The 27161-nt window shown below is 53.4% G+C and overlaps 60 non-coding genes across 60 annotated transcripts; all 60 read right to left on the bottom strand.

Annotated features, from left to right (window-relative positions):
• Positions 1-365: 365 nt before the first annotated feature.
• Positions 366-437, bottom strand: Trnae-cuc (transfer RNA glutamic acid (anticodon CUC)). The gene has a single exon. It is a non-coding gene; the product is annotated as a tRNA-Glu (tRNA).
• A 275-nt stretch (positions 438-712) lies between these two features.
• Positions 713-794, bottom strand: Trnal-cag (transfer RNA leucine (anticodon CAG)). The gene has a single exon. It is a non-coding gene; the product is annotated as a tRNA-Leu (tRNA).
• A 77-nt stretch (positions 795-871) lies between these two features.
• Trnal-aag (transfer RNA leucine (anticodon AAG)) lies at positions 872-953 on the bottom strand. Its single transcript has one exon. It is a non-coding gene; the product is annotated as a tRNA-Leu (tRNA).
• A 275-nt stretch (positions 954-1228) lies between these two features.
• Trnah-gug (transfer RNA histidin (anticodon GUG)) lies at positions 1229-1300 on the bottom strand. Its single transcript has one exon. It is a non-coding gene; the product is annotated as a tRNA-His (tRNA).
• Positions 1301-1670: 370 nt separating this feature from the next.
• Positions 1671-1742, bottom strand: Trnae-cuc (transfer RNA glutamic acid (anticodon CUC)). The gene has a single exon. It is a non-coding gene; the product is annotated as a tRNA-Glu (tRNA).
• Positions 1743-2017: 275 nt separating this feature from the next.
• Trnal-cag (transfer RNA leucine (anticodon CAG)) lies at positions 2018-2099 on the bottom strand. The gene has a single exon. It is a non-coding gene; the product is annotated as a tRNA-Leu (tRNA).
• A 77-nt stretch (positions 2100-2176) lies between these two features.
• Positions 2177-2258, bottom strand: Trnal-aag (transfer RNA leucine (anticodon AAG)). The gene has a single exon. It is a non-coding gene; the product is annotated as a tRNA-Leu (tRNA).
• Positions 2259-2533: 275 nt separating this feature from the next.
• Positions 2534-2605, bottom strand: Trnah-gug (transfer RNA histidin (anticodon GUG)). Its single transcript has one exon. It is a non-coding gene; the product is annotated as a tRNA-His (tRNA).
• Positions 2606-2975: 370 nt separating this feature from the next.
• Trnae-cuc (transfer RNA glutamic acid (anticodon CUC)) lies at positions 2976-3047 on the bottom strand. The gene has a single exon. It is a non-coding gene; the product is annotated as a tRNA-Glu (tRNA).
• Positions 3048-3322: 275 nt separating this feature from the next.
• Positions 3323-3404, bottom strand: Trnal-cag (transfer RNA leucine (anticodon CAG)). Its single transcript has one exon. It is a non-coding gene; the product is annotated as a tRNA-Leu (tRNA).
• A 77-nt stretch (positions 3405-3481) lies between these two features.
• Positions 3482-3563, bottom strand: Trnal-aag (transfer RNA leucine (anticodon AAG)). The gene has a single exon. It is a non-coding gene; the product is annotated as a tRNA-Leu (tRNA).
• Positions 3564-3838: 275 nt separating this feature from the next.
• On the bottom strand, positions 3839-3910 carry Trnah-gug (transfer RNA histidin (anticodon GUG)). The gene has a single exon. It is a non-coding gene; the product is annotated as a tRNA-His (tRNA).
• A 370-nt stretch (positions 3911-4280) lies between these two features.
• Positions 4281-4352, bottom strand: Trnae-cuc (transfer RNA glutamic acid (anticodon CUC)). Its single transcript has one exon. It is a non-coding gene; the product is annotated as a tRNA-Glu (tRNA).
• A 275-nt stretch (positions 4353-4627) lies between these two features.
• Positions 4628-4709, bottom strand: Trnal-cag (transfer RNA leucine (anticodon CAG)). The gene has a single exon. It is a non-coding gene; the product is annotated as a tRNA-Leu (tRNA).
• Positions 4710-4786: 77 nt separating this feature from the next.
• Trnal-aag (transfer RNA leucine (anticodon AAG)) lies at positions 4787-4868 on the bottom strand. The gene has a single exon. It is a non-coding gene; the product is annotated as a tRNA-Leu (tRNA).
• Positions 4869-5143: 275 nt separating this feature from the next.
• Positions 5144-5215, bottom strand: Trnah-gug (transfer RNA histidin (anticodon GUG)). The gene has a single exon. It is a non-coding gene; the product is annotated as a tRNA-His (tRNA).
• Positions 5216-5585: 370 nt separating this feature from the next.
• Positions 5586-5657, bottom strand: Trnae-cuc (transfer RNA glutamic acid (anticodon CUC)). The gene has a single exon. It is a non-coding gene; the product is annotated as a tRNA-Glu (tRNA).
• A 275-nt stretch (positions 5658-5932) lies between these two features.
• Positions 5933-6014, bottom strand: Trnal-cag (transfer RNA leucine (anticodon CAG)). The gene has a single exon. It is a non-coding gene; the product is annotated as a tRNA-Leu (tRNA).
• A 7000-nt stretch (positions 6015-13014) lies between these two features.
• Positions 13015-13096, bottom strand: Trnal-aag (transfer RNA leucine (anticodon AAG)). The gene has a single exon. It is a non-coding gene; the product is annotated as a tRNA-Leu (tRNA).
• Positions 13097-13371: 275 nt separating this feature from the next.
• On the bottom strand, positions 13372-13443 carry Trnah-gug (transfer RNA histidin (anticodon GUG)). Its single transcript has one exon. It is a non-coding gene; the product is annotated as a tRNA-His (tRNA).
• Positions 13444-13813: 370 nt separating this feature from the next.
• On the bottom strand, positions 13814-13885 carry Trnae-cuc (transfer RNA glutamic acid (anticodon CUC)). The gene has a single exon. It is a non-coding gene; the product is annotated as a tRNA-Glu (tRNA).
• A 275-nt stretch (positions 13886-14160) lies between these two features.
• Positions 14161-14242, bottom strand: Trnal-cag (transfer RNA leucine (anticodon CAG)). Its single transcript has one exon. It is a non-coding gene; the product is annotated as a tRNA-Leu (tRNA).
• A 78-nt stretch (positions 14243-14320) lies between these two features.
• On the bottom strand, positions 14321-14402 carry Trnal-aag (transfer RNA leucine (anticodon AAG)). The gene has a single exon. It is a non-coding gene; the product is annotated as a tRNA-Leu (tRNA).
• Positions 14403-14677: 275 nt separating this feature from the next.
• On the bottom strand, positions 14678-14749 carry Trnah-gug (transfer RNA histidin (anticodon GUG)). Its single transcript has one exon. It is a non-coding gene; the product is annotated as a tRNA-His (tRNA).
• Positions 14750-15119: 370 nt separating this feature from the next.
• Trnae-cuc (transfer RNA glutamic acid (anticodon CUC)) lies at positions 15120-15191 on the bottom strand. Its single transcript has one exon. It is a non-coding gene; the product is annotated as a tRNA-Glu (tRNA).
• A 275-nt stretch (positions 15192-15466) lies between these two features.
• On the bottom strand, positions 15467-15548 carry Trnal-cag (transfer RNA leucine (anticodon CAG)). Its single transcript has one exon. It is a non-coding gene; the product is annotated as a tRNA-Leu (tRNA).
• A 77-nt stretch (positions 15549-15625) lies between these two features.
• Trnal-aag (transfer RNA leucine (anticodon AAG)) lies at positions 15626-15707 on the bottom strand. Its single transcript has one exon. It is a non-coding gene; the product is annotated as a tRNA-Leu (tRNA).
• Positions 15708-15982: 275 nt separating this feature from the next.
• On the bottom strand, positions 15983-16054 carry Trnah-gug (transfer RNA histidin (anticodon GUG)). The gene has a single exon. It is a non-coding gene; the product is annotated as a tRNA-His (tRNA).
• Positions 16055-16424: 370 nt separating this feature from the next.
• Trnae-cuc (transfer RNA glutamic acid (anticodon CUC)) lies at positions 16425-16496 on the bottom strand. Its single transcript has one exon. It is a non-coding gene; the product is annotated as a tRNA-Glu (tRNA).
• Positions 16497-16771: 275 nt separating this feature from the next.
• Positions 16772-16853, bottom strand: Trnal-cag (transfer RNA leucine (anticodon CAG)). Its single transcript has one exon. It is a non-coding gene; the product is annotated as a tRNA-Leu (tRNA).
• Positions 16854-16931: 78 nt separating this feature from the next.
• On the bottom strand, positions 16932-17013 carry Trnal-aag (transfer RNA leucine (anticodon AAG)). The gene has a single exon. It is a non-coding gene; the product is annotated as a tRNA-Leu (tRNA).
• Positions 17014-17288: 275 nt separating this feature from the next.
• Positions 17289-17360, bottom strand: Trnah-gug (transfer RNA histidin (anticodon GUG)). Its single transcript has one exon. It is a non-coding gene; the product is annotated as a tRNA-His (tRNA).
• A 370-nt stretch (positions 17361-17730) lies between these two features.
• Positions 17731-17802, bottom strand: Trnae-cuc (transfer RNA glutamic acid (anticodon CUC)). The gene has a single exon. It is a non-coding gene; the product is annotated as a tRNA-Glu (tRNA).
• A 275-nt stretch (positions 17803-18077) lies between these two features.
• Positions 18078-18159, bottom strand: Trnal-cag (transfer RNA leucine (anticodon CAG)). Its single transcript has one exon. It is a non-coding gene; the product is annotated as a tRNA-Leu (tRNA).
• Positions 18160-18236: 77 nt separating this feature from the next.
• Trnal-aag (transfer RNA leucine (anticodon AAG)) lies at positions 18237-18318 on the bottom strand. Its single transcript has one exon. It is a non-coding gene; the product is annotated as a tRNA-Leu (tRNA).
• Positions 18319-18593: 275 nt separating this feature from the next.
• On the bottom strand, positions 18594-18665 carry Trnah-gug (transfer RNA histidin (anticodon GUG)). Its single transcript has one exon. It is a non-coding gene; the product is annotated as a tRNA-His (tRNA).
• A 370-nt stretch (positions 18666-19035) lies between these two features.
• On the bottom strand, positions 19036-19107 carry Trnae-cuc (transfer RNA glutamic acid (anticodon CUC)). Its single transcript has one exon. It is a non-coding gene; the product is annotated as a tRNA-Glu (tRNA).
• Positions 19108-19382: 275 nt separating this feature from the next.
• Positions 19383-19464, bottom strand: Trnal-cag (transfer RNA leucine (anticodon CAG)). The gene has a single exon. It is a non-coding gene; the product is annotated as a tRNA-Leu (tRNA).
• A 77-nt stretch (positions 19465-19541) lies between these two features.
• Positions 19542-19623, bottom strand: Trnal-aag (transfer RNA leucine (anticodon AAG)). The gene has a single exon. It is a non-coding gene; the product is annotated as a tRNA-Leu (tRNA).
• Positions 19624-19898: 275 nt separating this feature from the next.
• Positions 19899-19970, bottom strand: Trnah-gug (transfer RNA histidin (anticodon GUG)). The gene has a single exon. It is a non-coding gene; the product is annotated as a tRNA-His (tRNA).
• A 370-nt stretch (positions 19971-20340) lies between these two features.
• Positions 20341-20412, bottom strand: Trnae-cuc (transfer RNA glutamic acid (anticodon CUC)). The gene has a single exon. It is a non-coding gene; the product is annotated as a tRNA-Glu (tRNA).
• Positions 20413-20687: 275 nt separating this feature from the next.
• On the bottom strand, positions 20688-20769 carry Trnal-cag (transfer RNA leucine (anticodon CAG)). Its single transcript has one exon. It is a non-coding gene; the product is annotated as a tRNA-Leu (tRNA).
• Positions 20770-20846: 77 nt separating this feature from the next.
• Trnal-aag (transfer RNA leucine (anticodon AAG)) lies at positions 20847-20928 on the bottom strand. The gene has a single exon. It is a non-coding gene; the product is annotated as a tRNA-Leu (tRNA).
• A 275-nt stretch (positions 20929-21203) lies between these two features.
• On the bottom strand, positions 21204-21275 carry Trnah-gug (transfer RNA histidin (anticodon GUG)). Its single transcript has one exon. It is a non-coding gene; the product is annotated as a tRNA-His (tRNA).
• A 371-nt stretch (positions 21276-21646) lies between these two features.
• On the bottom strand, positions 21647-21718 carry Trnae-cuc (transfer RNA glutamic acid (anticodon CUC)). The gene has a single exon. It is a non-coding gene; the product is annotated as a tRNA-Glu (tRNA).
• A 275-nt stretch (positions 21719-21993) lies between these two features.
• Trnal-cag (transfer RNA leucine (anticodon CAG)) lies at positions 21994-22075 on the bottom strand. Its single transcript has one exon. It is a non-coding gene; the product is annotated as a tRNA-Leu (tRNA).
• Positions 22076-22152: 77 nt separating this feature from the next.
• Positions 22153-22234, bottom strand: Trnal-aag (transfer RNA leucine (anticodon AAG)). The gene has a single exon. It is a non-coding gene; the product is annotated as a tRNA-Leu (tRNA).
• Positions 22235-22509: 275 nt separating this feature from the next.
• Trnah-gug (transfer RNA histidin (anticodon GUG)) lies at positions 22510-22581 on the bottom strand. Its single transcript has one exon. It is a non-coding gene; the product is annotated as a tRNA-His (tRNA).
• Positions 22582-22952: 371 nt separating this feature from the next.
• On the bottom strand, positions 22953-23025 carry Trnae-cuc (transfer RNA glutamic acid (anticodon CUC)). The gene has a single exon. It is a non-coding gene; the product is annotated as a tRNA-Glu (tRNA).
• Positions 23026-23459: 434 nt separating this feature from the next.
• On the bottom strand, positions 23460-23541 carry Trnal-aag (transfer RNA leucine (anticodon AAG)). The gene has a single exon. It is a non-coding gene; the product is annotated as a tRNA-Leu (tRNA).
• A 277-nt stretch (positions 23542-23818) lies between these two features.
• On the bottom strand, positions 23819-23890 carry Trnah-gug (transfer RNA histidin (anticodon GUG)). The gene has a single exon. It is a non-coding gene; the product is annotated as a tRNA-His (tRNA).
• Positions 23891-24258: 368 nt separating this feature from the next.
• Positions 24259-24330, bottom strand: Trnae-cuc (transfer RNA glutamic acid (anticodon CUC)). Its single transcript has one exon. It is a non-coding gene; the product is annotated as a tRNA-Glu (tRNA).
• Positions 24331-24605: 275 nt separating this feature from the next.
• On the bottom strand, positions 24606-24688 carry Trnal-cag (transfer RNA leucine (anticodon CAG)). Its single transcript has one exon. It is a non-coding gene; the product is annotated as a tRNA-Leu (tRNA).
• Positions 24689-24765: 77 nt separating this feature from the next.
• Positions 24766-24847, bottom strand: Trnal-aag (transfer RNA leucine (anticodon AAG)). The gene has a single exon. It is a non-coding gene; the product is annotated as a tRNA-Leu (tRNA).
• A 274-nt stretch (positions 24848-25121) lies between these two features.
• Positions 25122-25193, bottom strand: Trnah-gug (transfer RNA histidin (anticodon GUG)). The gene has a single exon. It is a non-coding gene; the product is annotated as a tRNA-His (tRNA).
• A 374-nt stretch (positions 25194-25567) lies between these two features.
• On the bottom strand, positions 25568-25639 carry Trnae-cuc (transfer RNA glutamic acid (anticodon CUC)). Its single transcript has one exon. It is a non-coding gene; the product is annotated as a tRNA-Glu (tRNA).
• Positions 25640-25916: 277 nt separating this feature from the next.
• Positions 25917-25998, bottom strand: Trnal-cag (transfer RNA leucine (anticodon CAG)). Its single transcript has one exon. It is a non-coding gene; the product is annotated as a tRNA-Leu (tRNA).
• A 77-nt stretch (positions 25999-26075) lies between these two features.
• Trnal-aag (transfer RNA leucine (anticodon AAG)) lies at positions 26076-26157 on the bottom strand. Its single transcript has one exon. It is a non-coding gene; the product is annotated as a tRNA-Leu (tRNA).
• Positions 26158-26431: 274 nt separating this feature from the next.
• Trnah-gug (transfer RNA histidin (anticodon GUG)) lies at positions 26432-26504 on the bottom strand. Its single transcript has one exon. It is a non-coding gene; the product is annotated as a tRNA-His (tRNA).
• Positions 26505-26874: 370 nt separating this feature from the next.
• Trnae-cuc (transfer RNA glutamic acid (anticodon CUC)) lies at positions 26875-26946 on the bottom strand. The gene has a single exon. It is a non-coding gene; the product is annotated as a tRNA-Glu (tRNA).
• Positions 26947-27161: the final 215 nt, after the last annotated feature.

Below are 27161 nucleotides of genomic sequence, written 5' to 3' on the forward strand. Positions count from 1 at the left end.
AAGCACCGCCGAGGGCAGTCCTCGCGACTGCATGTTGCGATGCACAGCAAAGCTCGGCCCACACACCACTGTGTCAGACGCGGGCTCCATTATATGTATACTGGCAAACGAACGTGTCTGCGATGTAAGGACACTAAGCAGTGTGGTTAGCTGCATTCAACCCCCGTGGCAGTGTCTTGCAGTCCTCCTACTCTGTTCACCTCAGGTATGTGCCTCGATAAGAGGTGGGCAGATGTCGCATCGCTCTCGCCGTCACTTGTGACCACGAATCGTACTTAACGTAGTTTTCTGCAAGCGTCAGCGAAGCGTCAGTCGAGCTAAGTCGGGCCAAGTCGCATAAGAGGAGCAACAAATTGCGCTCGCTTTTCCGGTACCGGGAATCGAACCCGGGCCTCCTGGGTGAGAGCCAGGTATCCTAGCCACTAGACCACACCGGACAACGGCACAAGGGCTACTCCAGCGAACGCAGCAATCTATACACACGCTACTAAACGACAACTACAAAATTATACGCTCCCACTTTGTACAGCGGCATGCTCGGGACTCATTTCGTGGAGACGAACGCCAGCCACTATGACACCAAACGGCGCCTGTGAATCATGTCGTTGCACCGCGCACTGTGCTACGACAATTTAAGAAAGAGACGCTCACGGCTTGCTGCGCTGCTTTCGTCGCGGGTAATCAGTGCTGCGGCTTTCGAGACAGAAAACATTGGCAGCGGTGGGATTCGAACCCACGCCTCCGAGGAGACTGGTGCCTGAAACCAGCGCCTTAGACCGCTCGGCCACGCTACCGACGCTGCACGGCGGTCACAGGAGCTGCGTTCTACCCCACGAGAAAACACCACAATGGCACAAAAAACAGAAAAATGTGGCAGCGGTGGGATTCGAACCCACGCCTCCGAAGAGACTGGTGCCTTAAACCAGCGCCTTAGACCGCTCGGCCACGCTACCTGTGCCAGTGTTCTTCGCTTTTGTAGAAACAGTGCACGACACAGCTGCGACTGGCTGCTCATCCATTGCACCTCAAACAACTGCCCTTTTCGAATAGAGAGTAACTACACAGGTTGCTGCCCGCGCTCTCGTGTGGCGGCATTGCGTGTTGATAAAGAATTGGTAGTGCCACCTGCAGCCTGCGGAACATGAGTGAAAAATAAAGAGGGCACCGTGATTTCAAACACTGAGTCACAACCGTCACTGCAGCGACACCAAGGCAAAACTTTAAAAATTGCCGTGACCAGGATTCGAACCTGGGTTATTGCGGCCACAACGCAATGTCCTAACCACTAGACGATCACGGCCACGGAAGCACCGCCGAGGGCAGTCCTCGCGACTGCATGTTGCGATGCACAGCAAAGCTCGGCCCACACACCACTGTGTCAGACGCGGGCTCCATTATATGTATACTGGCAAACGAACGTGTCTGCGATGTAAGGACACTAAGCAGTGTGGTTAGCTGCATTCAACCCCCGTGGCAGTGTCTTGCAGTCCTCCTACTCTGTTCACCTCAGGTATGTGCCTCGATAAGAGGTGGGCAGATGTCGCATCGCTCTCGCCGTCACTTGTGACCACGAATCGTACTTAACGTAGTTTTCTGCAAGCGTCAGCGAAGCGTCAGTCGAGCTAAGTCGGGCCAAGTCGCATAAGAGGAGCAACAAATTGCGCTCGCTTTTCCGGTACCGGGAATCGAACCCGGGCCTCCTGGGTGAGAGCCAGGTATCCTAGCCACTAGACCACACCGGACAACGGCACAAGGGCTACTCCAGCGAACGCAGCAATCTATACACACGCTACTAAACGACAACTACAAAATTATACGCTCCCACTTTGTACAGCGGCATGCTCGGGACTCATTTCGTGGAGACGAACGCCAGCCACTATGACACCAAACGGCGCCTGTGAATCATGTCGTTGCACCGCGCACTGTGCTACGACAATTTAAGAAAGAGACGCTCACGGCTTGCTGCGCTGCTTTCGTCGCGGGTAATCAGTGCTGCGGCTTTCGAGACAGAAAACATTGGCAGCGGTGGGATTCGAACCCACGCCTCCGAGGAGACTGGTGCCTGAAACCAGCGCCTTAGACCGCTCGGCCACGCTACCGACGCTGCACGGCGGTCACAGGAGCTGCGTTCTACCCCACGAGAAAACACCACAATGGCACAAAAAACAGAAAAATGTGGCAGCGGTGGGATTCGAACCCACGCCTCCGAAGAGACTGGTGCCTTAAACCAGCGCCTTAGACCGCTCGGCCACGCTACCTGTGCCAGTGTTCTTCGCTTTTGTAGAAACAGTGCACGACACAGCTGCGACTGGCTGCTCATCCATTGCACCTCAAACAACTGCCCTTTTCGAATAGAGAGTAACTACACAGGTTGCTGCCCGCGCTCTCGTGTGGCGGCATTGCGTGTTGATAAAGAATTGGTAGTGCCACCTGCAGCCTGCGGAACATGAGTGAAAAATAAAGAGGGCACCGTGATTTCAAACACTGAGCCACAACCGTCACTGCAGCGACACCAAGGCAAAACTTTAAAAATTGCCGTGACCAGGATTCGAACCTGGGTTATTGCGGCCACAACGCAATGTCCTAACCACTAGACGATCACGGCCACGGAAGCACCGCCGAGGGCAGTCCTCGCGACTGCATGTTGCGATGCACAGCAAAGCTCGGCCCACACACCACTGTGTCAGACGCGGGCTCCATTATATGTATACTGGCAAACGAACGTGTCTGCGATGTAAGGACACTAAGCAGTGTGGTTAGCTGCATTCAACCCCCGTGGCAGTGTCTTGCAGTCCTCCTACTCTGTTCACCTCAGGTATGTGCCTCGATAAGAGGTGGGCAGATGTCGCATCGCTCTCGCCGTCACTTGTGACCACGAATCGTACTTAACGTAGTTTTCTGCAAGCGTCAGCGAAGCGTCAGTCGAGCTAAGTCGGGCCAAGTCGCATAAGAGGAGCAACAAATTGCGCTCGCTTTTCCGGTACCGGGAATCGAACCCGGGCCTCCTGGGTGAGAGCCAGGTATCCTAGCCACTAGACCACACCGGACAACGGCACAAGGGCTACTCCAGCGAACGCAGCAATCTATACACACGCTACTAAACGACAACTACAAAATTATACGCTCCCACTTTGTACAGCGGCATGCTCGGGACTCATTTCGTGGAGACGAACGCCAGCCACTATGACACCAAACGGCGCCTGTGAATCATGTCGTTGCACCGCGCACTGTGCTACGACAATTTAAGAAAGAGACGCTCACGGCTTGCTGCGCTGCTTTCGTCGCGGGTAATCAGTGCTGCGGCTTTCGAGACAGAAAACATTGGCAGCGGTGGGATTCGAACCCACGCCTCCGAGGAGACTGGTGCCTGAAACCAGCGCCTTAGACCGCTCGGCCACGCTACCGACGCTGCACGGCGGTCACAGGAGCTGCGTTCTACCCCACGAGAAAACACCACAATGGCACAAAAAACAGAAAAATGTGGCAGCGGTGGGATTCGAACCCACGCCTCCGAAGAGACTGGTGCCTTAAACCAGCGCCTTAGACCGCTCGGCCACGCTACCTGTGCCAGTGTTCTTCGCTTTTGTAGAAACAGTGCACGACACAGCTGCGACTGGCTGCTCATCCATTGCACCTCAAACAACTGCCCTTTTCGAATAGAGAGTAACTACACAGGTTGCTGCCCGCGCTCTCGTGTGGCGGCATTGCGTGTTGATAAAGAATTGGTAGTGCCACCTGCAGCCTGCGGAACATGAGTGAAAAATAAAGAGGGCACCGTGATTTCAAACACTGAGTCACAACCGTCACTGCAGCGACACCAAGGCAAAACTTTAAAAATTGCCGTGACCAGGATTCGAACCTGGGTTATTGCGGCCACAACGCAATGTCCTAACCACTAGACGATCACGGCCACGGAAGCACCGCCGAGGGCAGTCCTCGCGACTGCATGTTGCGATGCACAGCAAAGCTCGGCCCACACACCACTGTGTCAGACGCGGGCTCCATTATATGTATACTGGCAAACGAACATGTCTGCGATGTAAGGACACTAAGCAGTGTGGTTAGCTGCATTCAACCCCCGTGGCAGTGTCTTGCAGTCCTCCTACTCTGTTCACCTCAGGTATGTGCCTCGATAAGAGGTGGGCAGATGTCGCATCGCTCTCGCCGTCACTTGTGACCACGAATCGTACTTAACGTAGTTTTCTGCAAGCGTCAGCGAAGCGTCAGTCGAGCTAAGTCGGGCCAAGTCGCATAAGAGGAGCAACAAATTGCGCTCGCTTTTCCGGTACCGGGAATCGAACCCGGGCCTCCTGGGTGAGAGCCAGGTATCCTAGCCACTAGACCACACCGGACAACGGCACAAGGGCTACTCCAGCGAACGCAGCAATCTATACACACGCTACTAAACGACAACTACAAAATTATACGCTCCCACTTTGTACAGCGGCATGCTCGGGACTCATTTCGTGGAGACGAACGCCAGCCACTATGACACCAAACGGCGCCTGTGAATCATGTCGTTGCACCGCGCACTGTGCTACGACAATTTAAGAAAGAGACGCTCACGGCTTGCTGCGCTGCTTTCGTCGCGGGTAATCAGTGCTGCGGCTTTCGAGACAGAAAACATTGGCAGCGGTGGGATTCGAACCCACGCCTCCGAGGAGACTGGTGCCTGAAACCAGCGCCTTAGACCGCTCGGCCACGCTACCGACGCTGCACGGCGGTCACAGGAGCTGCGTTCTACCCCACGAGAAAACACCACAATGGCACAAAAAACAGAAAAATGTGGCAGCGGTGGGATTCGAACCCACGCCTCCGAAGAGACTGGTGCCTTAAACCAGCGCCTTAGACCGCTCGGCCACGCTACCTGTGCCAGTGTTCTTCGCTTTTGTAGAAACAGTGCACGACACAGCTGCGACTGGCTGCTCATCCATTGCACCTCAAACAACTGCCCTTTTCGAATAGAGAGTAACTACACAGGTTGCTGCCCGCGCTCTCGTGTGGCGGCATTGCGTGTTGATAAAGAATTGGTAGTGCCACCTGCAGCCTGCGGAACATGAGTGAAAAATAAAGAGGGCACCGTGATTTCAAACACTGAGCCACAACCGTCACTGCAGCGACACCAAGGCAAAACTTTAAAAATTGCCGTGACCAGGATTCGAACCTGGGTTATTGCGGCCACAACGCAATGTCCTAACCACTAGACGATCACGGCCACGGAAGCACCGCCGAGGGCAGTCCTCGCGACTGCATGTTGCGATGCACAGCAAAGCTCGGCCCACACACCACTGTGTCAGACGCGGGCTCCATTATATGTATACTGGCAAACGAACATGTCTGCGATGTAAGGACACTAAGCAGTGTGGTTAGCTGCATTCAACCCCCGTGGCAGTGTCTTGCAGTCCTCCTACTCTGTTCACCTCAGGTATGTGCCTCGATAAGAGGTGGGCAGATGTCGCATCGCTCTCGCCGTCACTTGTGACCACGAATCGTACTTAACGTAGTTTTCTGCAAGCGTCAGCGAAGCGTCAGTCGAGCTAAGTCGGGCCAAGTCGCATAAGAGGAGCAACAAATTGCGCTCGCTTTTCCGGTACCGGGAATCGAACCCGGGCCTCCTGGGTGAGAGCCAGGTATCCTAGCCACTAGACCACACCGGACAACGGCACAAGGGCTACTCCAGCGAACGCAGCAATCTATACACACGCTACTAAACGACAACTACAAAATTATACGCTCCCACTTTGTACAGCGGCATGCTCGGGACTCATTTCGTGGAGACGAACGCCAGCCACTATGACACCAAACGGCGCCTGTGAATCATGTCGTTGCACCGCGCACTGTGCTACGACAATTTAAGAAAGAGACGCTCACGGCTTGCTGCGCTGCTTTCGTCGCGGGTAATCAGTGCTGCGGCTTTCGAGACAGAAAACATTGGCAGCGGTGGGATTCGAACCCACGCCTCCGAGGAGACTGGTGCCTGAAACCAGCGCCTTAGACCGCTCGGCCACGCTACCGACGCTGCACGGCGGTCACAGGAGCTGCGTTCTACCCCACGAGAAAACACCACAATGGCACAAAAAACAGAAAAATGTGGCAGCTTTTTTTTTTTTTTTTTTTTTTTGTTTTTTTTTTTTTTTTTTTTTTTTTTTTTTTTTTTTTTTTTTTTTCTCTTTTTTTTTTTTGTGGGCCTCCCATCTCCCCTTATAGCCCGTCCTTTCGCTCTCCAAATAACGCCTTCGTCGGCGAGCTTCTCAGCTATAGTTAGTGCCGTTGCCAGATGTAACTTAAACGAAAACGAACGTTGACCATAGCAAAATGAAAAGTAAGCCTCCTTCCTCTGAGGCATTGTTGGTGAAAGGGTTAACGGAAAGGTGTGGATCTTCACGGAAATCAGAGTAAACATGCGATTGCTTCGTGAAGTGGAAAATAAAGAATAATATTACTTCCGGAAATCAGTCAAAGAAAAGTCCAGTCAGCACACAAAGCAAAACGCCATTCAGCAACAGAGAAGTCATAATCACGGACGTACTCCGTGGAAAAAGAAAGAGAGGTGCGATGATCACTCTTAATAAAAAAAAAAAAAAAAAAAAAAAAAAAAAAAAAAAAAAAAAAAAAAAAAAAAAAAAAAAAAAAAAATACAATGCAATTCAATTAGGAAAATCACACCATCAATCCTGACTAAAGTAAAAGTAAGTAAAACACAATGAAATGTCCACAAAAAAGGGAACACTTTCATGCAAACGCTTCTTCGCGGTAACACGATCCCAAACCATAACATGGCAGAGTGGAAAACAAGAGGAAAATAAAGAAAGGAAAACAAAAATCCTCGCAATACACCATATACGAGGCAATTCCCAAGGGAGAAATGTCTCCCGATTACGTTATATTTTTCGTTCCAGATACTGAATAGTCATGCATCGCTAAACGAATTCGCTCACGATCACGTCACAGTTTTAAGCAGGAATTTGGAAAATTAATTAAGTCGACATCGGTAAGGAGCAAAAGCATGCGCCAAAGCGACATGCAAAAAATTTGCAAAAGTCAGAACATAATCGGTACGAACACGGTACTTGCCGTGCTCAGTCCATAAGTAGGTGAGAAAATCCAAACGATCCGTCAGTTTGAGACAAAAGAGCGAATAAATTGTATGGCCGAGTAACCAGATGGTGGCATTGCGTTTGGTGGATGGAAACGCCTTACACTGAGGTACGATTGCATCTGCCACTGTCACCTGCGCTGTAGACACCCTGTTGACGAGACGAACCATATCCCGAGCAGTGTCCCACACAGCACGGAACCGACGGCACACGAAACGATGTTCAATGGTATCGTCGACATGGCATTCTTCGCATGCAGGGGACGGACTCAGATGAATAGAGTGCAGTTTAGCATTTGTAGGAATCGTGCCATTGACCACTTTATACCACGTCGCTCTGACAGGTGCAGGAAGCACGGGGGTGGTGATGTTGCGCCAAACTGTCCGCCAGTCAGTGTGCGGTAGGCGGTACTCCCACTTGTTTCTGGCCGGTAATCCCCTCAGAGCACGGACAATGTCGCCCACACGACCGCCGCTGGTGCCACTATGCGCAAGATAGCTGCTGTTAAAATAAAAACGCCGCACGTAATTCAGCGCAAAGGGTATGTGGCTGACAGAGACCGGAGCAACCACGGAAGGTGGGCGGTATTGGGTGAACAACCTGACCGTGGCACTGCTGGTGCCTTTCTCCAATACGGCCGTAGTCCGTTTGAGGAGGAGCGCCGCGCATTTGGCGGAAAAATCCACCAGACCGAGTCCCCCATCGGCCGTATGTAAGGTGCAGGTGGCTAACGAAACTTTGAAAATTTCCCCTTTCCAAAGGAGCCAGTAGACGGCCTGTTTAATAGCGCGATCTAGAAGCTTAGGAACCGGGAGAACCTGTGCTAAATACCACGCTCTAGCTAAGATGGTAGTGTTAATGAGATGCACCTTGTCATGGAGCGCCAAATGCCGGGCCGCATGAATTTTAACAACCGCTCGAATTTTGTGTAAGACGGGGCGCCAATTCAGAGCCTCCATGCGCTGAGGATTATCAGACAAAATAACCCCCAGGACTTTGTGCTGCTGCACAACACTGAACCAATTTCGACGCACATGGCTCATGCGTGGAGTAAGAGGCAGCAAAACCGTCTTGTGAACATTCACAACGGCCCCCGTCGCCTTCTCAAACAGCCGGAGAACAGAGTACAGGGTATCCACATCAGCCGGCCGACCCAAGAACACCCCAAGATCGTCGGCATAAGCCCGACAAGTGAGGTGATCTTCCCCAAGTTGGATCCCGGGACACTCGCGGCAGATAGACCGCAGCAGCGGGTCGAGCGCCAAAGCGTACAGTGTCATTGACAACGGGCAACCCTGTCTGACCGAGCGAGTTAGACGTATAGGCTGACTGAGGGACCCATTGACGATGACACTCGACGTGGCATTGCGCAAAAAACCCTGAACCGTGTGGGTAAACTTACGGCCAAAGCCCATTGCAACCATGACACGCCGCAAATAGGCATGGCCAACCCTGTCAAACGCATTCTGGAAATCGATCAACATAATGGCTGCCGACCGAACTCTGTTGCCGCGTACAAAACCGATACAGTCCCTATAGGCCAGAACGGCGTCAAAAATATTCCTGTCACGCACAGCACACGTCTGATGTTCACAGAGAACGCGCGGCATGACTTGCCGCAGTCTGTGCGCGACGCACCTCGCCATGATCTTATAGTCCGCGTTTAACAGAGTGATCGGTCGAACAGCGTGGAGATTCGGCGTCGCTTTCGATTTGGGAATGAGCGTGATGCATCCCGCTGCAAATTCCGTTGGTAGAGGAGCGCCATTAAGAATTTCATTCGCGATACCGGTTAACGTATCGCGTAAAAGGTTAAAAAATTGCAAATAAAATTCAGCGGGAATGCCGTCCATTCCGGGAGATTTTCCCCTAGGACTTCGCTTGACAGCTTCGTGCAATTCATCGGACGTAAAAGCCTCATTAAGATGGACACGGTCTGTGCGACGTAAAACATTTGGAATCCCCTGTAAAAGACGACGCAGCGCAGCGGGTTCGACATCAACGTCCCGAAAGAGAGACTCAAAATGTGCGTGGATTTCCCTCTCAATCGTCACCCTGTCGGAAGTCTTTGTTCCATCCCGAGTGACCCACGCATTAAAGGCCAATCGTTCGCGCATCTTCCGCTCTCTATTAAGATGATATATAGAGAGCGGCTCCCCGTCCACGGCACCCACAGGTTGGCACCGAGTAACCGGCCCCCTACCCTTTCGCCGCAGATCGGACAAAAGTTCGGCCTGAAATTGTTTAAAAATGGGAAGAAGATGCGGCTGGGCCGTAACTTGGCGGGCGAGATCCTTCAAACAGTTCTGATAAAACTGTGACGTCGAGCGACGCCAGTGCGCTGCGTCTCGGCTAAAATTAATTAAAAAGGTCCGGACTGCAGGTTTGGCAGTACCAACCCACCACCCGAGAACGCTACTATCACCGGGTTTAGCCTGCAAAAGTTTGTGCCACATATCAGTGAAGCACTGCTGAAAATGAGAGTCGGCCAGCAGGCTGCAGTTAAACTTCCATAGATTTCGGCGATAGGAAGGCCTAAAAAATGGAAGCGAAAGTTCACAAAAATAACTGCAGTGATCTGAAAAAATAACCGGCCTGACCTCAGATCGAGCCACCGGGGCCGCAAGTGACGATGACACATAGATCCGATCAAGTCGGCTGTGTCCCTGTGGATAAAAATAGGTAAATTGGGTGTCAACCGGGTGGAGCATTCGCCACGTGTCCTGCAGATTAAAACTTGTGAGAAGCGTGTGGAGTTCCTGACACTTATTGGGGCGCGGCTCCTGATCGCGGTCATCGGTGACCGCATTAAAATCACCGCCGAGAATTAAATGAGCGGAATTGCGGTGCAAAACCTCACACAGCTCCTGACTATAAAAGAGCCGCCGCGCCGCGTAGTCGCTACCGGAAGGAGCATAAACATTAACAAACGTGACGCCTTCAATAGTGCACGCAATAGCGCGGCCAGTAGGGAGACACTCGATATTAGTGACATTGAGCCCGGAGCAGACTAAAATAGCTGTACCGGTGACATTGTCTGACACCACATTATCCACAATAACGTAGTCACTCAGATCGGTTAAAAGCAGGAGAGCCTCCCGTGTCACTTCTTGCAAAAAAGCGACATGGCAACGGGTTTCACATAAAAGAGTTTTTAATGCAAGGACCTTATGAGGACTACGCATTTTGTTAACATTAACAGTAAGTATATGCCACCGACGCGTGTCAGGAACCATACACAACGCAAGGAGCAACAAATATAGTGTGCACAAGAAGCGAGGCAGTATCGCTGCGAAGATAACAAGTAATGTAGACAAGATCGGCGGCGGGGGGCACACACCAGACACAGCAAAGACAAGAAATAACAAGAAGAATAAAATTCAAGGAAGCGTGCACAACGGTGGAAGCATGGGCGTCACAAGGAGTACACACTGTTTCAACACAAAACGACTAAAAGTTCCGCCAGCGGACAATAAACACCAGACACTTTCAAAGGCTAAAACTTAGGTCCGCAAAAAATTGCATGCACACGTGCCGCTAAAAATATGCAAGGAAGTGGCAAGCACAGTAAATTATGTCTAAAACGGATGTCACACATCAGACGCGCGAAAAAAAAAGGTATACGCACCACAAAAGCGGCACATGCACCGGTATGACAGCACATGGTCTTGAGAGGAACGGGGTAAACACACAAAAAACGCGTGTCAGACCCCATACACAACAAAACTACACAACTGTGTGAAAAATGAATGCTCACATCTGGAAAAGCACCCGTGTATCCATAAGGATCCAAGTGAGCGGCAAGAACGACTAAAATGTGCCGCCTACGAGCGGCTGGCACCCAACACATTGAAAAATACCAAACACATTTAAAATACACACCAAATAAAAACATACAACGACGGGTGCAGTGGCGCTGCCAAAATTACACTCGCGTGCAAAATACAGGTTAAAACGCGCAACAGACCGGTGGCACACAAGAGAGACAAGAATACGCCACAAAAAACAACGTTAAACTTAGGCAACGGCGGATGCAATCACGCTGCCAAGCAAAGAGCAAAGTCGCGCTACGTACCGGCTCCAGTGCCGTCGTCCACCTCCACGTCCGCCGCCCAGTCACACTTATCACCGGAAAACACGGGGGGCTGAACCACCTCCGTGTCCATACTAACAGCGGCACCGGAAGGAGCCGCCGTGGCAGGTCCAGCGCCGACGGCAGAAACAGATCCAGAATCCTGCGAGTGCGGCCGGATGCGACGGCAATGTGAGTCGTCCGATTTACGTTTGGCTGCCAAGTTGGCAGGAGACACGCCCTGAACAACGTCCATCGCCATACCACTTGCTACGACAGGCTCCGTTTTAGTAAGGAGAACCTTTAGCTGCCGAACTTTCTCGTCCCGCTTGGACTCCGCGGAACTCACGGACGCCTCGGGCTGACTGCAAGCAGCAGGCCGCTGCCGACGGCGTTCGGAAGCCGGCGCCTGCCGCGAGTCAACAACCGCGCGCTGCGAGGCCCGTTGCAATTTTTTTAGTTTAGAGGTGGACTTGTACGGTGGAACACAAGTTACCACCGGGGACGGCGTTCGCGCCTTACGAGAGGAAACACTCGAAATACTCGCGCTGCGAATGCGGGGAACGTTTTCAGCCCTCTCAGTCGGCCTTTCCCGACGCGGTTTGGGTTCCGCGGGGGCGTCAAGACGCACCTCACGGTCTACAACAACGACGGCAGCAGCGGACACATTCTCATTCACAACAGTGGGAGCAGCCTCTGATACGGGTTCTAATACGGACAGCGTTACATCAGCCGGTACAGGGTCAGACATAATCGGTAGCTCAATTTTGTCAACAGCCTGCGTATCAGGCACGGGGGCCGCTACATCGACAGGCAAAGAAATCACAGGCAACGCCGGGGAGCTATCAGCAACAGGAACGGAAGGTGTAACGTCCATAGCCACAACGTCGGTCGCAATCGCAGGTGCAGACACACGACTCGCACGTGCGGGGGAGGCGCCAAGCGCGACCGACGCCCACGTCACCTCATCCTGACCGTCTGTCCTTGGTAATTGCACTGGGCGACTACGTTTCGGACAGTCCTGTCGAAAATGTCCGGTACCATTGCAAAAAGAACAGGTTGCCGGTTGACCGCTATAAGTAATAAAGGCCCGATGGCCAGCAACAACAACAAAAGACGGTATATGCTGTCGGACAATCATGCGGACACTGCGAACACCGTTCTCAACGTCGTAATGATAAGCTGACGACCATTTCTCTTTTACGACCGAAAGCACTGTACCATACGGAAGTAAACTACGAGAAATAGTTTCATTACGGACTTCGAATGGCAGGTTAAACACGCGAACAGTGCGTATACCATAACCCGCGTTCGATAACACAACATCACTAATAGTACCGTCAAGGTGCCTGATTTTACGTATACCACCATTCACATTGACTAGAGTATCACACATATCGGAAGACGACAGTTTTAAAAATACCGAGTTAAGGAACGCGTCAAGTTGAACGCCAAGAACAACACTTTTCGGTAATTGAAGATCACTTTTAATCCATTCATGAATCTCGAAAGCCGTAGGCCTACGCACGGATCTATCAAACGCGCACTGAATATTGTTCTGACGATTCTCTGAATGATTGAGATCCATGGTACTCACAGGAATAACAAACTACTGCAGAAACAGCACCGCGAGGCACACGCCGCCGACCGCGATCCGCAAGTAAACACCGCCCGACACGCCGCAGCGAGCGCGCGATGTGTTCGGGCCCACGGCTCCGAAGAGACTGGTGCCTGAAACCAGCGCCTTAGACCGCTCGGCCACGCTACCGACGCTGCACGGCGGTCACAGGAGCTGCGTTCTACCCCACGAGAAAACACCACAATGGCACAAAAAACAGAAAAATGTGGCAGCGGTGGGATTCGAACCCACGCCTCCGAAGAGACTGGTGCCTTAAACCAGCGCCTTAGACCGCTCGGCCACGCTACCTGTGCCAGTGTTCTTCGCTTTTGTAGAAACAGTGCACGACACAGCTGCGACTGGCTGCTCATCCATTGCACCTCAAACAACTGCCCTTTTCGAATAGAGAGTAACTACACAGGTTGCTGCCCGCGCTCTCGTGTGGCGGCATTGCGTGTTGATAAAGAATTGGTAGTGCCACCTGCAGCCTGCGGAACATGAGTGAAAAATAAAGAGGGTACCGTGATTTCAAACACTGAGCCACAACCGTCACTGCAGCGACACCAAGGCAAAACTTTAAAAATTGCCGTGACCAGGATTCGAACCTGGGTTATTGCGGCCACAACGCAATGTCCTAACCACTAGACGATCACGGCCACGGAAGCACCGCCGAGGGCAGTCCTCGCGACTGCATGTTGCGATGCACAGCAAAGCTCGGCCCACACACCACTGTGTCAGACGCGGGCTCCATTATATGTATACTGGCAAACGAACGTGTCTGCGATGTAAGGACACTAAGCAGTGTGGTTAGCTGCATTCAACCCCCGTGGCAGTGTCTTGCAGTCCTCCTACTCTGTTCACCTCAGGTATGTGCCTCGATAAGAGGTGGGCAGATGTCGCATCGCTCTCGCCGTCACTTGTGACCACGAATCGTACTTAACGTAGTTTTCTGCAAGCGTCAGCGAAGCGTCAGTCGAGCTAAGTCGGGCCAAGTCGCATAAGAGGAGCAACAAATTGCGCTCGCTTTTCCGGTACCGGGAATCGAACCCGGGCCTCCTGGGTGAGAGCCAGGTATCCTAGCCACTAGACCACACCGGACAACGGCACAAGGGCTACTCCAGCGAACGCAGCAATCTATACACACGCTACTAAACGACAACTACAAAATTATACGCTCCCACTTTGTACAGCGGCATGCTCGGGACTCATTTCGTGGAGACGAACGCCAGCCACTATGACACCAAACGGCGCCTGTGAATCATGTCGTTGCACCGCGCACTGTGCTACGACAATTTAAGAAAGAGACGCTCACGGCTTGCTGCGCTGCTTTCGTCGCGGGTAATCAGTGCTGCGGCTTTCGAGACAGAAAACATTGGCAGCGGTGGGATTCGAACCCACGCCTCCGAGGAGACTGGTGCCTGAAACCAGCGCCTTAGACCGCTCGGCCACGCTACCGACGCTGCACGGCGGTCACAGGAGCTGCGTTCTACCCCACGAGAAAACACCACAATGGCACAAAAAAACAGAAAAATGTGGCAGCGGTGGGATTCGAACCCACGCCTCCGAAGAGACTGGTGCCTTAAACCAGCGCCTTAGACCGCTCGGCCACGCTACCTGTGCCAGTGTTCTTCGCTTTTGTAGAAACAGTGCACGACACAGCTGCGACTGGCTGCTCATCCATTGCACCTCAAACAACTGCCCTTTTCGAATAGAGAGTAACTACACAGGTTGCTGCCCGCGCTCTCGTGTGGCGGCATTGCGTGTTGATAAAGAATTGGTAGTGCCACCTGCAGCCTGCGGAACATGAGTGAAAAATAAAGAGGGCACCGTGATTTCAAACACTGAGCCACAACCGTCACTGCAGCGACACCAAGGCAAAACTTTAAAAATTGCCGTGACCAGGATTCGAACCTGGGTTATTGCGGCCACAACGCAATGTCCTAACCACTAGACGATCACGGCCACGGAAGCACCGCCGAGGGCAGTCCTCGCGACTGCATGTTGCGATGCACAGCAAAGCTCGGCCCACACACCACTGTGTCAGACGCGGGCTCCATTATATGTATACTGGCAAACGAACGTGTCTGCGATGTAAGGACACTAAGCAGTGTGGTTAGCTGCATTCAACCCCCGTGGCAGTGTCTTGCAGTCCTCCTACTCTGTTCACCTCAGGTATGTGCCTCGATAAGAGGTGGGCAGATGTCGCATCGCTCTCGCCGTCACTTGTGACCACGAATCGTACTTAACGTAGTTTTCTGCAAGCGTCAGCGAAGCGTCAGTCGAGCTAAGTCGGGCCAAGTCGCATAAGAGGAGCAACAAATTGCGCTCGCTTTTCCGGTACCGGGAATCGAACCCGGGCCTCCTGGGTGAGAGCCAGGTATCCTAGCCACTAGACCACACCGGACAACGGCACAAGGGCTACTCCAGCGAACGCAGCAATCTATACACACGCTACTAAACGACAACTACAAAATTATACGCTCCCACTTTGTACAGCGGCATGCTCGGGACTCATTTCGTGGAGACGAACGCCAGCCACTATGACACCAAACGGCGCCTGTGAATCATGTCGTTGCACCGCGCACTGTGCTACGACAATTTAAGAAAGAGACGCTCACGGCTTGCTGCGCTGCTTTCGTCGCGGGTAATCAGTGCTGCGGCTTTCGAGACAGAAAACATTGGCAGCGGTGGGATTCGAACCCACGCCTCCGAGGAGACTGGTGCCTGAAACCAGCGCCTTAGACCGCTCGGCCACGCTACCGACGCTGCACGGCGGTCACAGGAGCTGCGTTCTACCCCACGAGAAAACACCACAATGGCACAAAAAACAGAAAAATGTGGCAGCGGTGGGATTCGAACCCACGCCTCCGAAGAGACTGGTGCCTTAAACCAGCGCCTTAGACCGCTCGGCCACGCTACCTGTGCCAGTGTTCTTCGCTTTTGTAGAAACAGTGCACGACACAGCTGCGACTGGCTGCTCATCCATTGCACCTCAAACAACTGCCCTTTTCGAATAGAGAGTAACTACACAGGTTGCTGCCCGCGCTCTCGTGTGGCGGCATTGCGTGTTGATAAAGAATTGGTAGTGCCACCTGCAGCCTGCGGAACATGAGTGAAAAATAAAGAGGGCACCGTGATTTCAAACACTGAGCCACAACCGTCACTGCAGCGACACCAAGGCAAAACTTTAAAAATTGCCGTGACCAGGATTCGAACCTGGGTTATTGCGGCCACAACGCAATGTCCTAACCACTAGACGATCACGGCCACGGAAGCACCGCCGAGGGCAGTCCTCGCGACTGCATGTTGCGATGCACAGCAAAGCTCGGCCCACACACCACTGTGTCAGACGCGGGCTCCATTATATGTATACTGGCAAACGAACGTGTCTGCGATGTAAGGACACTAAGCAGTGTGGTTAGCTGCATTCAACCCCCGTGGCAGTGTCTTGCAGTCCTCCTACTCTGTTCACCTCAGGTATGTGCCTCGATAAGAGGTGGGCAGATGTCGCATCGCTCTCGCCGTCACTTGTGACCACGAATCGTACTTAACGTAGTTTTCTGCAAGCGTCAGCGAAGCGTCAGTCGAGCTAAGTCGGGCCAAGTCGCATAAGAGGAGCAACAAATTGCGCTCGCTTTTCCGGTACCGGGAATCGAACCCGGGCCTCCTGGGTGAGAGCCAGGTATCCTAGCCACTAGACCACACCGGACAACGGCACAAGGGCTACTCCAGCGAACGCAGCAATCTATACACACGCTACTAAACGACAACTACAAAATTATACGCTCCCACTTTGTACAGCGGCATGCTCGGGACTCATTTCGTGGAGACGAACGCCAGCCACTATGACACCAAACGGCGCCTGTGAATCATGTCGTTGCACCGCGCACTGTGCTACGACAATTTAAGAAAGAGACGCTCACGGCTTGCTGCGCTGCTTTCGTCGCGGGTAATCAGTGCTGCGGCTTTCGAGACAGAAAACATTGGCAGCGGTGGGATTCGAACCCACGCCTCCGAGGAGACTGGTGCCTGAAACCAGCGCCTTAGACCGCTCGGCCACGCTACCGACGCTGCACGGCGGTCACAGGAGCTGCGTTCTACCCCACGAGAAAACACCACAATGGCACAAAAAAACAGAAAAATGTGGCAGCGGTGGGATTCGAACCCACGCCTCCGAAGAGACTGGTGCCTTAAACCAGCGCCTTAGACCGCTCGGCCACGCTACCTGTGCCAGTGTTCTTCGCTTTTGTAGAAACAGTGCACGACACAGCTGCGACTGGCTGCTCATCCATTGCACCTCAAACAACTGCCCTTTTCGAATAGAGAGTAACTACACAGGTTGCTGCCCGCGCTCTCGTGTGGCGGCATTGCGTGTTGATAAAGAATTGGTAGTGCCACCTGCAGCCTGCGGAACATGAGTGAAAAATAAAGAGGGCACCGTGATTTCAAACACTGAGCCACAACCGTCACTGCAGCGACACCAAGGCAAAACTTTAAAAATTGCCGTGACCAGGATTCGAACCTGGGTTATTGCGGCCACAACGCAATGTCCTAACCACTAGACGATCACGGCCACGGAAGCACCGCCGAGGGCAGTCCTCGCGACTGCATGTTGCGATGCACAGCAAAGCTCGGCCCACACACCACTGTGTCAGACGCGGGCTCCATTATATGTATACTGGCAAACGAACGTGTCTGCGATGTAAGGACACTAAGCAGTGTGGTTAGCTGCATTCAACCCCCGTGGCAGTGTCTTGCAGTCCTCCTACTCTGTTCACCTCAGGTATGTGCCTCGATAAGAGGTGGGCAGATGTCGCATCGCTCTCGCCGTCACTTGTGACCACGAATCGTACTTAACGTAGTTTTCTGCAAGCGTCAGCGAAGCGTCAGTCGAGCTAAGTCGGGCCAAGTCGCATAAGAGGAGCAACAAATTGCGCTCGCTTTTCCGGTACCGGGAATCGAACCCGGGCCTCCTGGGTGAGAGCCAGGTATCCTAGCCACTAGACCACACCGGACAACGGCACAAGGGCTACTCCAGCGAACGCAGCAATCTATACACACGCTACTAAACGACAACTACAAAATTATACGCTCCCACTTTGTACAGCGGCATGCTCGGGACTCATTTCGTGGAGACGAACGCCAGCCACTATGACACCAAACGGCGCCTGTGAATCATGTCGTTGCACCGCGCACTGTGCTACGACAATTTAAGAAAGAGACGCTCACGGCTTGCTGCGCTGCTTTCGTCGCGGGTAATCAGTGCTGCGGCTTTCGAGACAGAAAACATTGGCAGCGGTGGGATTCGAACCCACGCCTCCGAGGAGACTGGTGCCTGAAACCAGCGCCTTAGACCGCTCGGCCACGCTACCGACGCTGCACGGCGGTCACAGGAGCTGCGTTCTACCCCACGAGAAAACACCACAATGGCACAAAAAACAGAAAAATGTGGCAGCGGTGGGATTCGAACCCACGCCTCCGAAGAGACTGGTGCCTTAAACCAGCGCCTTAGACCGCTCGGCCACGCTACCTGTGCCAGTGTTCTTCGCTTTTGTAGAAACAGTGCACGACACAGCTGCGACTGGCTGCTCATCCATTGCACCTCAAACAACTGCCCTTTTCGAATAGAGAGTAACTACACAGGTTGCTGCCCGCGCTCTCGTGTGGCGGCATTGCGTGTTGATAAAGAATTGGTAGTGCCACCTGCAGCCTGCGGAACATGAGTGAAAAATAAAGAGGGCACCGTGATTTCAAACACTGAGCCACAACCGTCACTGCAGCGACACCAAGGCAAAACTTTAAAAATTGCCGTGACCAGGATTCGAACCTGGGTTATTGCGGCCACAACGCAATGTCCTAACCACTAGACGATCACGGCCACGGAAGCACCGCCGAGGGCAGTCCTCGCGACTGCATGTTGCGATGCACAGCAAAGCTCGGCCCACACACCACTGTGTCAGACGCGGGCTCCATTATATGTATACTGGCAAACGAACGTGTCTGCGATGTAAGGACACTAAGCAGTGTGGTTAGCTGCATTCAACCCCCGTGGCAGTGTCTTGCAGTCCTCCTACTCTGTTCACCTCAGGTATGTGCCTCGATAAGAGGTGGGCAGATGTCGCATCGCTCTCGCCGTCACTTGTGACCACGAATCGTACTTAACGTAGTTTTCTGCAAGCGTCAGCGAAGCGTCAGTCGAGCTAAGTCGGGCCAAGTCGCATAAGAGGAGCAACAAATTGCGCTCGCTTTTCCGGTACCGGGAATCGAACCCGGGCCTCCTGGGTGAGAGCCAGGTATCCTAGCCACTAGACCACACCGGACAACGGCACAAGGGCTACTCCAGCGAACGCAGCAATCTATACACACGCTACTAAACGACAACTACAAAATTATACGCTCCCACTTTGTACAGCGGCATGCTCGGGACTCATTTCGTGGAGACGAACGCCAGCCACTATGACACCAAACGGCGCCTGTGAATCATGTCGTTGCACCGCGCACTGTGCTACGACAATTTAAGAAAGAGACGCTCACGGCTTGCTGCGCTGCTTTCGTCGCGGGTAATCAGTGCTGCGGCTTTCGAGACAGAAAACATTGGCAGCGGTGGGATTCGAACCCACGCCTCCGAGGAGACTGGTGCCTGAAACCAGCGCCTTAGACCGCTCGGCCACGCTACCGACGCTGCACGGCGGTCACAGGAGCTGCGTTCTACCCCACGAGAAAACACCACAATGGCACAAAAAACAGAAAAATGTGGCAGCGGTGGGATTCGAACCCACGCCTCCGAAGAGACTGGTGCCTTAAACCAGCGCCTTAGACCGCTCGGCCACGCTACCTGTGCCAGTGTTCTTCGCTTTTGTAGAAACAGTGCACGACACAGCTGCGACTGGCTGCTCATCCATTGCACCTCAAACAACTGCCCTTTTCGAATAGAGAGTAACTACACAGGTTGCTGCCCGCGCTCTCGTGTGGCGGCATTGCGTGTTGATAAAGAATTGGTAGTGCCACCTGCAGCCTGCGGAACATGAGTGAAAAATAAAGAGGGCACCGTGATTTCAAACACTGAGCCACAACCGTCACTGCAGCGACACCAAGGCAAAACTTTAAAAATTGCCGTGACCAGGATTCGAACCTGGGTTATTGCGGCCACAACGCAATGTCCTAACCACTAGACGATCACGGCCACGGAAGCACCGCCGAGGGCAGTCCTCGCGACTGCATGTTGCGATGCACAGCAAAGCTCGGCCCACACACCACTGTGTCAGACGCGGGCTCCATTATATGTATACTGGCAAACGAACGTGTCTGCGATGTAAGGACACTAAGCAGTGTGGTTAGCTGCATTCAACCCCCGTGGCAGTGTCTTGCAGTCCTCCTACTCTGTTCACCTCAGGTATGTGCCTCGATAAGAGGTGGGCAGATGTCGCATCGCTCTCGCCGTCACTTGTGACCACGAATCGTACTTAACGTAGTTTTCTGCAAGCGTCAGCGAAGCGTCAGTCGAGCTAAGTCGGGCCAAGTCGCATAAGAGGAGCAACAAATTGCGCTCGCTTTTCCGGTACCGGGAATCGAACCCGGGCCTCCTGGGTGAGAGCCAGGTATCCTAGCCACTAGACCACACCGGACAACGGCACAAGGGCTACTCCAGCGAACGCAGCAATCTATACACACGCTACTAAACGACAACTACAAAATTATACGCTCCCACTTTGTACAGCGGCATGCTCGGGACTCATTTCGTGGAGACGAACGCCAGCCACTATGACACCAAACGGCGCCTGTGAATCATGTCGTTGCACCGCGCACTGTGCTACGACAATTTAAGAAAGAGACGCTCACGGCTTGCTGCGCTGCTTTCGTCGCGGGTAATCAGTGCTGCGGCTTTCGAGACAGAAAACATTGGCAGCGGTGGGATTCGAACCCACGCCTCCGAGGAGACTGGTGCCTGAAACCAGCGCCTTAGACCGCTCGGCCACGCTACCGACGCTGCACGGCGGTCACAGGAGCTGCGTTCTACCCCACGAGAAAACACCACAATGGCACAAAAAACAGAAAAATGTGGCAGCGGTGGGATTCGAACCCACGCCTCCGAAGAGACTGGTGCCTTAAACCAGCGCCTTAGACCGCTCGGCCACGCTACCTGTGCCAGTGTTCTTCGCTTTTGTAGAAACAGTGCACGACACAGCTGCGACTGGCTGCTCATCCATTGCACCTCAAACAACTGCCCTTTTCGAATAGAGAGTAACTACACAGGTTGCTGCCCGCGCTCTCGTGTGGCGGCATTGCGTGTTGATAAAGAATTGGTAGTGCCACCTGCAGCCTGCGGAACATGAGTGAAAAATAAAGAGGGCACCGTGATTTCAAACACTGAGCCACAACCGTCACTGCAGCGACACCAAGGCAAAACTTTAAAAATTGCCGTGACCAGGATTCGAACCTGGGTTATTGCGGCCACAACGCAATGTCCTAACCACTAGACGATCACGGCCACGGAAGCACCGCCGAGGGCAGTCCTCGCGACTGCATGTTGCGATGCACAGCAAAGCTCGGCCCACACACCACTGTGTCAGACGCGGGCTCCATTATATGTATACTGGCAAACGAACGTGTCTGCGATGTAAGGACACTAAGCAGTGTGGTTAGCTGCATTCAACCCCCCGTGGCAGTGTCTTGCAGTCCTCCTACTCTGTTCACCTCAGGTATGTGCCTCGATAAGAGGTGGGCAGATGTCGCATCGCTCTCGCCGTCACTTGTGACCACGAATCGTACTTAACGTAGTTTTCTGCAAGCGTCAGCGAAGCGTCAGTCGAGCTAAGTCGGGCCAAGTCGCATAAGAGGAGCAACAAATTGCGCTCGCTTTTCCGGTACCGGGAATCGAACCCGGGCCTCCTGGGTGAGAGCCAGGTATCCTAGCCACTAGACCACACCGGACAACGGCACAAGGGCTACTCCAGCGAACGCAGCAATCTATACACACGCTACTAAACGACAACTACAAAATTATACGCTCCCACTTTGTACAGCGGCATGCTCGGGACTCATTTCGTGGAGACGAACGCCAGCCACTATGACACCAAACGGCGCCTGTGAATCATGTCGTTGCACCGCGCACTGTGCTACGACAATTTAAGAAAGAGACGCTCACGGCTTGCTGCGCTGCTTTCGTCGCGGGTAATCAGTGCTGCGGCTTTCGAGACAGAAAACATTGGCAGCGGTGGGATTCGAACCCACGCCTCCGAGGAGACTGGTGCCTGAAACCAGCGCCTTAGACCGCTCGGCCACGCTACCGACGCTGCACGGCGGTCACAGGAGCTGCGTTCTACCCCACGAGAAAACACCACAATGGCACAAAAAACAGAAAAATGTGGCAGCGGTGGGATTCGAACCCACGCCTCCGAAGAGACTGGTGCCTTAAACCAGCGCCTTAGACCGCTCGGCCACGCTACCTGTGCCAGTGTTCTTCGCTTTTGTAGAAACAGTGCACGACACAGCTGCGACTGGCTGCTCATCCATTGCACCTCAAACAACTGCCCTTTTCGAATAGAGAGTAACTACACAGGTTGCTGCCCGCGCTCTCGTGTGGCGGCATTGCGTGTTGATAAAGAATTGGTAGTGCCACCTGCAGCCTGCGGAACATGAGTGAAAAATAAAGAGGGCACCGTGATTTCAAACACTGAGCCACAACCGTCACTGCAGCGACACCAAGGCAAAACTTTAAAAATTGCCGTGACCAGGATTCGAACCTGGGTTATTGCGGCCACAACGCAATGTCCTAACCACTAGACGATCACGGCCACGGAAGCACCGCCGAGGGCAGTCCTCGCGACTGCATGTTGCGATGCACAGCAAAGCTCGGCCCACACACCACTGTGTCAGACGCGGGCTCCATTATATGTATACTGGCAAACGAACGTGTCTGCGATGTAAGGACACTAAGCAGTGTGGTTAGCTGCATTCAACCCCCGTGGCAGTGTCTTGCAGTCCTCCTACTCTGTTCACCTCAGGTATGTGCCTCGATAAGAGGTGGGCAGATGTCGCATCGCTCTCGCCGTCACTTGTGACCACGAATCGTACTTAACGTAGTTTTCTGCAAGCGTCAGCGAAGCGTCAGTCGAGCTAAGTCGGGCCAAGTCGCATAAGAGGAAGCAAACAAATGCGCTCGCTTTTCCGGTACCGGGAATCGAACCCGGGCCTCCTGGGTGAGAGCCAGGTGATCCTAGCCACTAGACCACACCGGACAACGGCACAAGGGCTACTCCAGCGAAACGCAGCAATCTATACACACGCTACTAAACGACAACTACAAAATTATACGCTCCCACTTTGTACAGCGGCATGCTCGGGACTCATTTCGTGGAGACGAACAGCCAGCCACTATGACACCAAACGGCGCCTGTGAATCATGTCGTTGCACCCGCGCACTGTGCTACGACAAATTAAGAAAGAGACGCTCACGGCTTGCTGCGCTGCTTTCGTCGCGGGTAATCAGTGCTGCGGCTTTCGAGACAGAAAACATTGGCAGCGTGGATTCGAACCCACGCCTCCGAGGAGACTGGTGCCTGAAACCAGCGCCTTAGACCGCTCGGCCACGCTACCGACGCTGCACGGCGGTCACAGGAGCTGCGTTCTACCCCACGAGAAAACACCACAATGGCACAAAAAACAGAAAATGTGGCAGCGGTGGGATTCGAACCCACGCCTCCGAAGAGACTGGTGCCTTAAACCAGCGCCTTAGACCGCTCGGCCACGCTACCTGTGCCAGTGTTCTTCGCTTTTGTAGAAACAGTGCACGACACAGCTGCGACTGGCTGCTCATCCATTGCACCTCAAACAACTGCCCTTTTCGAATAGAGAGTAACTACCACAGGTTGCTGCCCGCGCTCCTCGTGTGGCGGCATTGCGTGTTGATAAAGGAATTGGTAGTGCCACCTGCAGCCTGCGGAACATGAGTGAAAAATAAAGAGGGCACCGTGATTTCAAACACTGAGCCACAACCGTCACTGCAGCGACACCAAGGCAAAACTTAAAAATTGCCGTGACCAGGATTCGAACCTGGGTTATTGCGGCCACACCGCAATGTCCTAACCACTAGACGATCACGGCCACGGAAGCACCGCCGAGGGCAGTCCTCGCGACTGCATGTTGCGATGCACAGCAAAGCTCGGCCCACACACCACTGTGTCAGACGCGGGCTCCATTATATGTATACTGGCAAACGAACGTGTCTGCGATGTAAGGACACTAAGCAGTGTGGTTAGCTGCATTCAACCCCCGTGGCAGTGTCTTGCAGTCTCCTACTCTGTCACCTCAGGTATGTGCCTCGATAAGAGGTGGGCAGATGTCGCATCGCTCTCGCCGTCACTTGTGACCACGAATCGTACTTAACGTAGTTTTCTGCAAGCGTCAGCGAAGCGTCAGTCGAGCTAAGTCGGGCCAAGTCGCATAAGAGGAGCAACAAATTGCGCTCGCTTTTCCGGTACCGGGAATCGAACCCGGGCCTCCTGGGTGAGAGCCAGGTATCCTAGCCACTAGACCACACCGGACAACGGCACAAGGGCTACTCCAGCGAACGCAGCAATCTATACACACGCTACTAAACGACAACTACAAAATTATACGCTCCCACTTTGTACAGCGGCATGCTCGGGACTCATTTCGTGGAGACGAACGCCAGCCACTATGACACCAAACGGCGCCTGTGAATCATGTCGTTGCACCGCGCACTGTGCTACGACAATTTAAGAAAGAGACGCTCACGGCTTGCTGCGCTGCTTTCGTCGCGGGTAATCAGTGCTGCGGCTTTCGAGACAGAAAACATTGGCAGCGGTGGGATTCGAACCCACGCCTCCGAGGAGACTGGTGCCTGAAACCAGCGCCTTAGACCGCTCGGCCCACGCTACCGACGCTGCACGGCGGTCACAGGAGCTGCGTTCTACCCCACCGAGAAAACACCACAATGGCACAAAAAACAGAAAATGTGGCAGCGGTGGGATTCGAACCCACGCCTCCGAAGAGACTGGTGCCTTAAACCAGCGCCTTAGACCGCTCGGCCACGCTACCTGTGCCAGTGTTCTTCGCTTTTGTAGAAACAGTGCACGACACAGCTGCGACTGGGCTGCTCATCCATTGCACCTCAAACAACTGCCCTTTCGAATAGAGAGTAACTACACAGGTTGCCTGCCCGCGCTCTCGTGTGGCGGCATTGCGTGTTGATAAAGAATTGGTAGTGCCACCTGCAGCCTGCGGAACATGAGTGAAAATAAGAGGGCACCGTGATTTCAAACACTGAGCCACAACCGTCACTGCAGCGACACCAAGGCAAAACTTTAAAAATTGCCGTGACCAGGATTCGAACCTGGGTTATTGCGGCCACAACGCAATGTCCTAACCACTAGACGATCACGGCCACGGAAGCCACCGCCGAGGGCAGTCCTCGCGACTGGCATGTTGCGATGCACAGCAAAGCTCGGCCCACACACCACTGTGTCAGACGCGGGCTCCATTATATGTATACTGGCAAACGAACGTGTCTGCGATGTTAAGGACACTAAGCAGTGTGGTTAGCTGCATTCAACCCCCGTGGCAGTGTCTTGCAGTCCTCCTACTCTGTTCACCTCAGGTATGTGCCTCGATAAGAGGTGGGCAGATGTCGCATCGCTCTCCGCCGTCACTTGTGACCACGAATCGTACTTAACGTTGTTTCTGCAAGCGTCAGCGAAGCGTCAGTCGAGCTAAGTCGGGCCAAGTCGCATAAGAGGAGCAACAAATTGCGCTCCGCTTTTCCGGTACCGGGAATCGAACCCGGGCCTCCAGGGTGAGAGCCAGGTATCCTAGCCACTAGACCACACCGGACAACGGCACAAGGGCTACTCCAGCGAACGCAGCAATCTATACACACGCTACTAAACGACAACTACAAAATTATACGCTCCCACTTTGTACAGCGGCATGCTCGGGACTCATTTCGTGGAGACGAACGCCAGCCACTATGACACCAAACGGCGCCTGTGAATCATGGTCGTTGCACCGCGCACTGTGCTACGACAATTTAAGAAGAGAGACGCTCACGGCTTGCTGCGCTGCTTTCGTCGCGGGTAATCAGTGCTGCGGCTTTCGAGACAGAAAACATTGGCAGCGGTGGGATTCGAACCCACGCCTCCGAGGAGACTGGTGCCTGAAACCAGCGCCTTAGACCGCTCGGCCACGCTACGACGCTGCACGGCGGTCACAGGAGCTGCGTTCTACCCCACGAAGAAAACACCACAATGGCACAAAAAACAGAAAAATGTGGCAGCGGTGGGATTCGAACCCACGCCTCCGAAGAGACTGGTGCCTTAAACCAGCGCCTTAGACCGCTCGGCCACGCTACCTGTGCCAGTGTTCTTCGCTTTTGTAGAAACAGTGCACGACACAGCTGCGACTGGCTGCTCATCCATTGCACCCTCAAACAACTGCCCTTTTCGAATAGAGAGTAACTACACAGGTTGCTGCCGCGCTCTCGTGTGGCGGCATTGCGTGTTGATAAAGAATTGGTAGTGCCACCTGCAGCCTGCGGAACATGAGTGAAAAATAAAGAGGGCACCGTGATTTCAAACACTGAGCCACAACCGTCACTGCAGCGACACCAAGGCAAAACTTAAAAATTGCCGTGACCAGGATTCGAACCTGGGTTATTGCGGCCACAACGCAATGTCCTAACCACTAGGACGATCACGGCCACGGAAGCACCGCCGAGGGCAGTCCTCCGCGACTGCATGTTGCGATGCACAGCAAAGCTCGGCCCACACACCACTGTGTCAGACGCGGGCTCCATTATAAGTATACTGGCAAACGAACGTGTCTGCGATGTAAGGACACTAAGCAGTGTGGTTAGCTGCATTCAACCCCCGTGGCAGTGTCTTGCAGTCCTCCTACTCTGTTCACCTCAGGTATGTGCCACGATAAGAGGTGGGCAGATGTCGCATCGCTCTCGCCCGTCACATGTGACACGAATCGTACTTAACGTAGTTTTCTGCAAGCGTCAGCGAAGCGTCAGTCGAGCTAAGTCGGGCCAAGTCGCATAAGAGGAGCAACAAATTGCGCTCGCTTTCCGGTACCGGGAATCGAACCCGGGCCTCCTGGGTGAGAGCCAGGTATCCTAGCCACTAGACCACACCGGACAACGGCAACAAGGGCTACTCCAGCGAACGCAGCAATCTATACACACGCTACTAAACGACAACTACAAAATTATACGCTCCCACTTTGTACAGCGGCATGCTCGGGACTCATTTCGTGGAGACGAACGCCCAGCCACTATGACACCAAACGGCGCCTGTGAATCATGTCGTTGCAACCGCGCACTGTGCTACGACAATAACACGCGATCTAGTGT

The sequence above is a fragment of the Schistocerca gregaria genome, unplaced genomic scaffold, assembly GCF_023897955.1.
Source record: "Schistocerca gregaria isolate iqSchGreg1 unplaced genomic scaffold, iqSchGreg1.2 ptg001713l, whole genome shotgun sequence".
In the NCBI taxonomy this organism is placed as follows: Eukaryota; Metazoa; Arthropoda; class Insecta; order Orthoptera; family Acrididae; genus Schistocerca; species Schistocerca gregaria.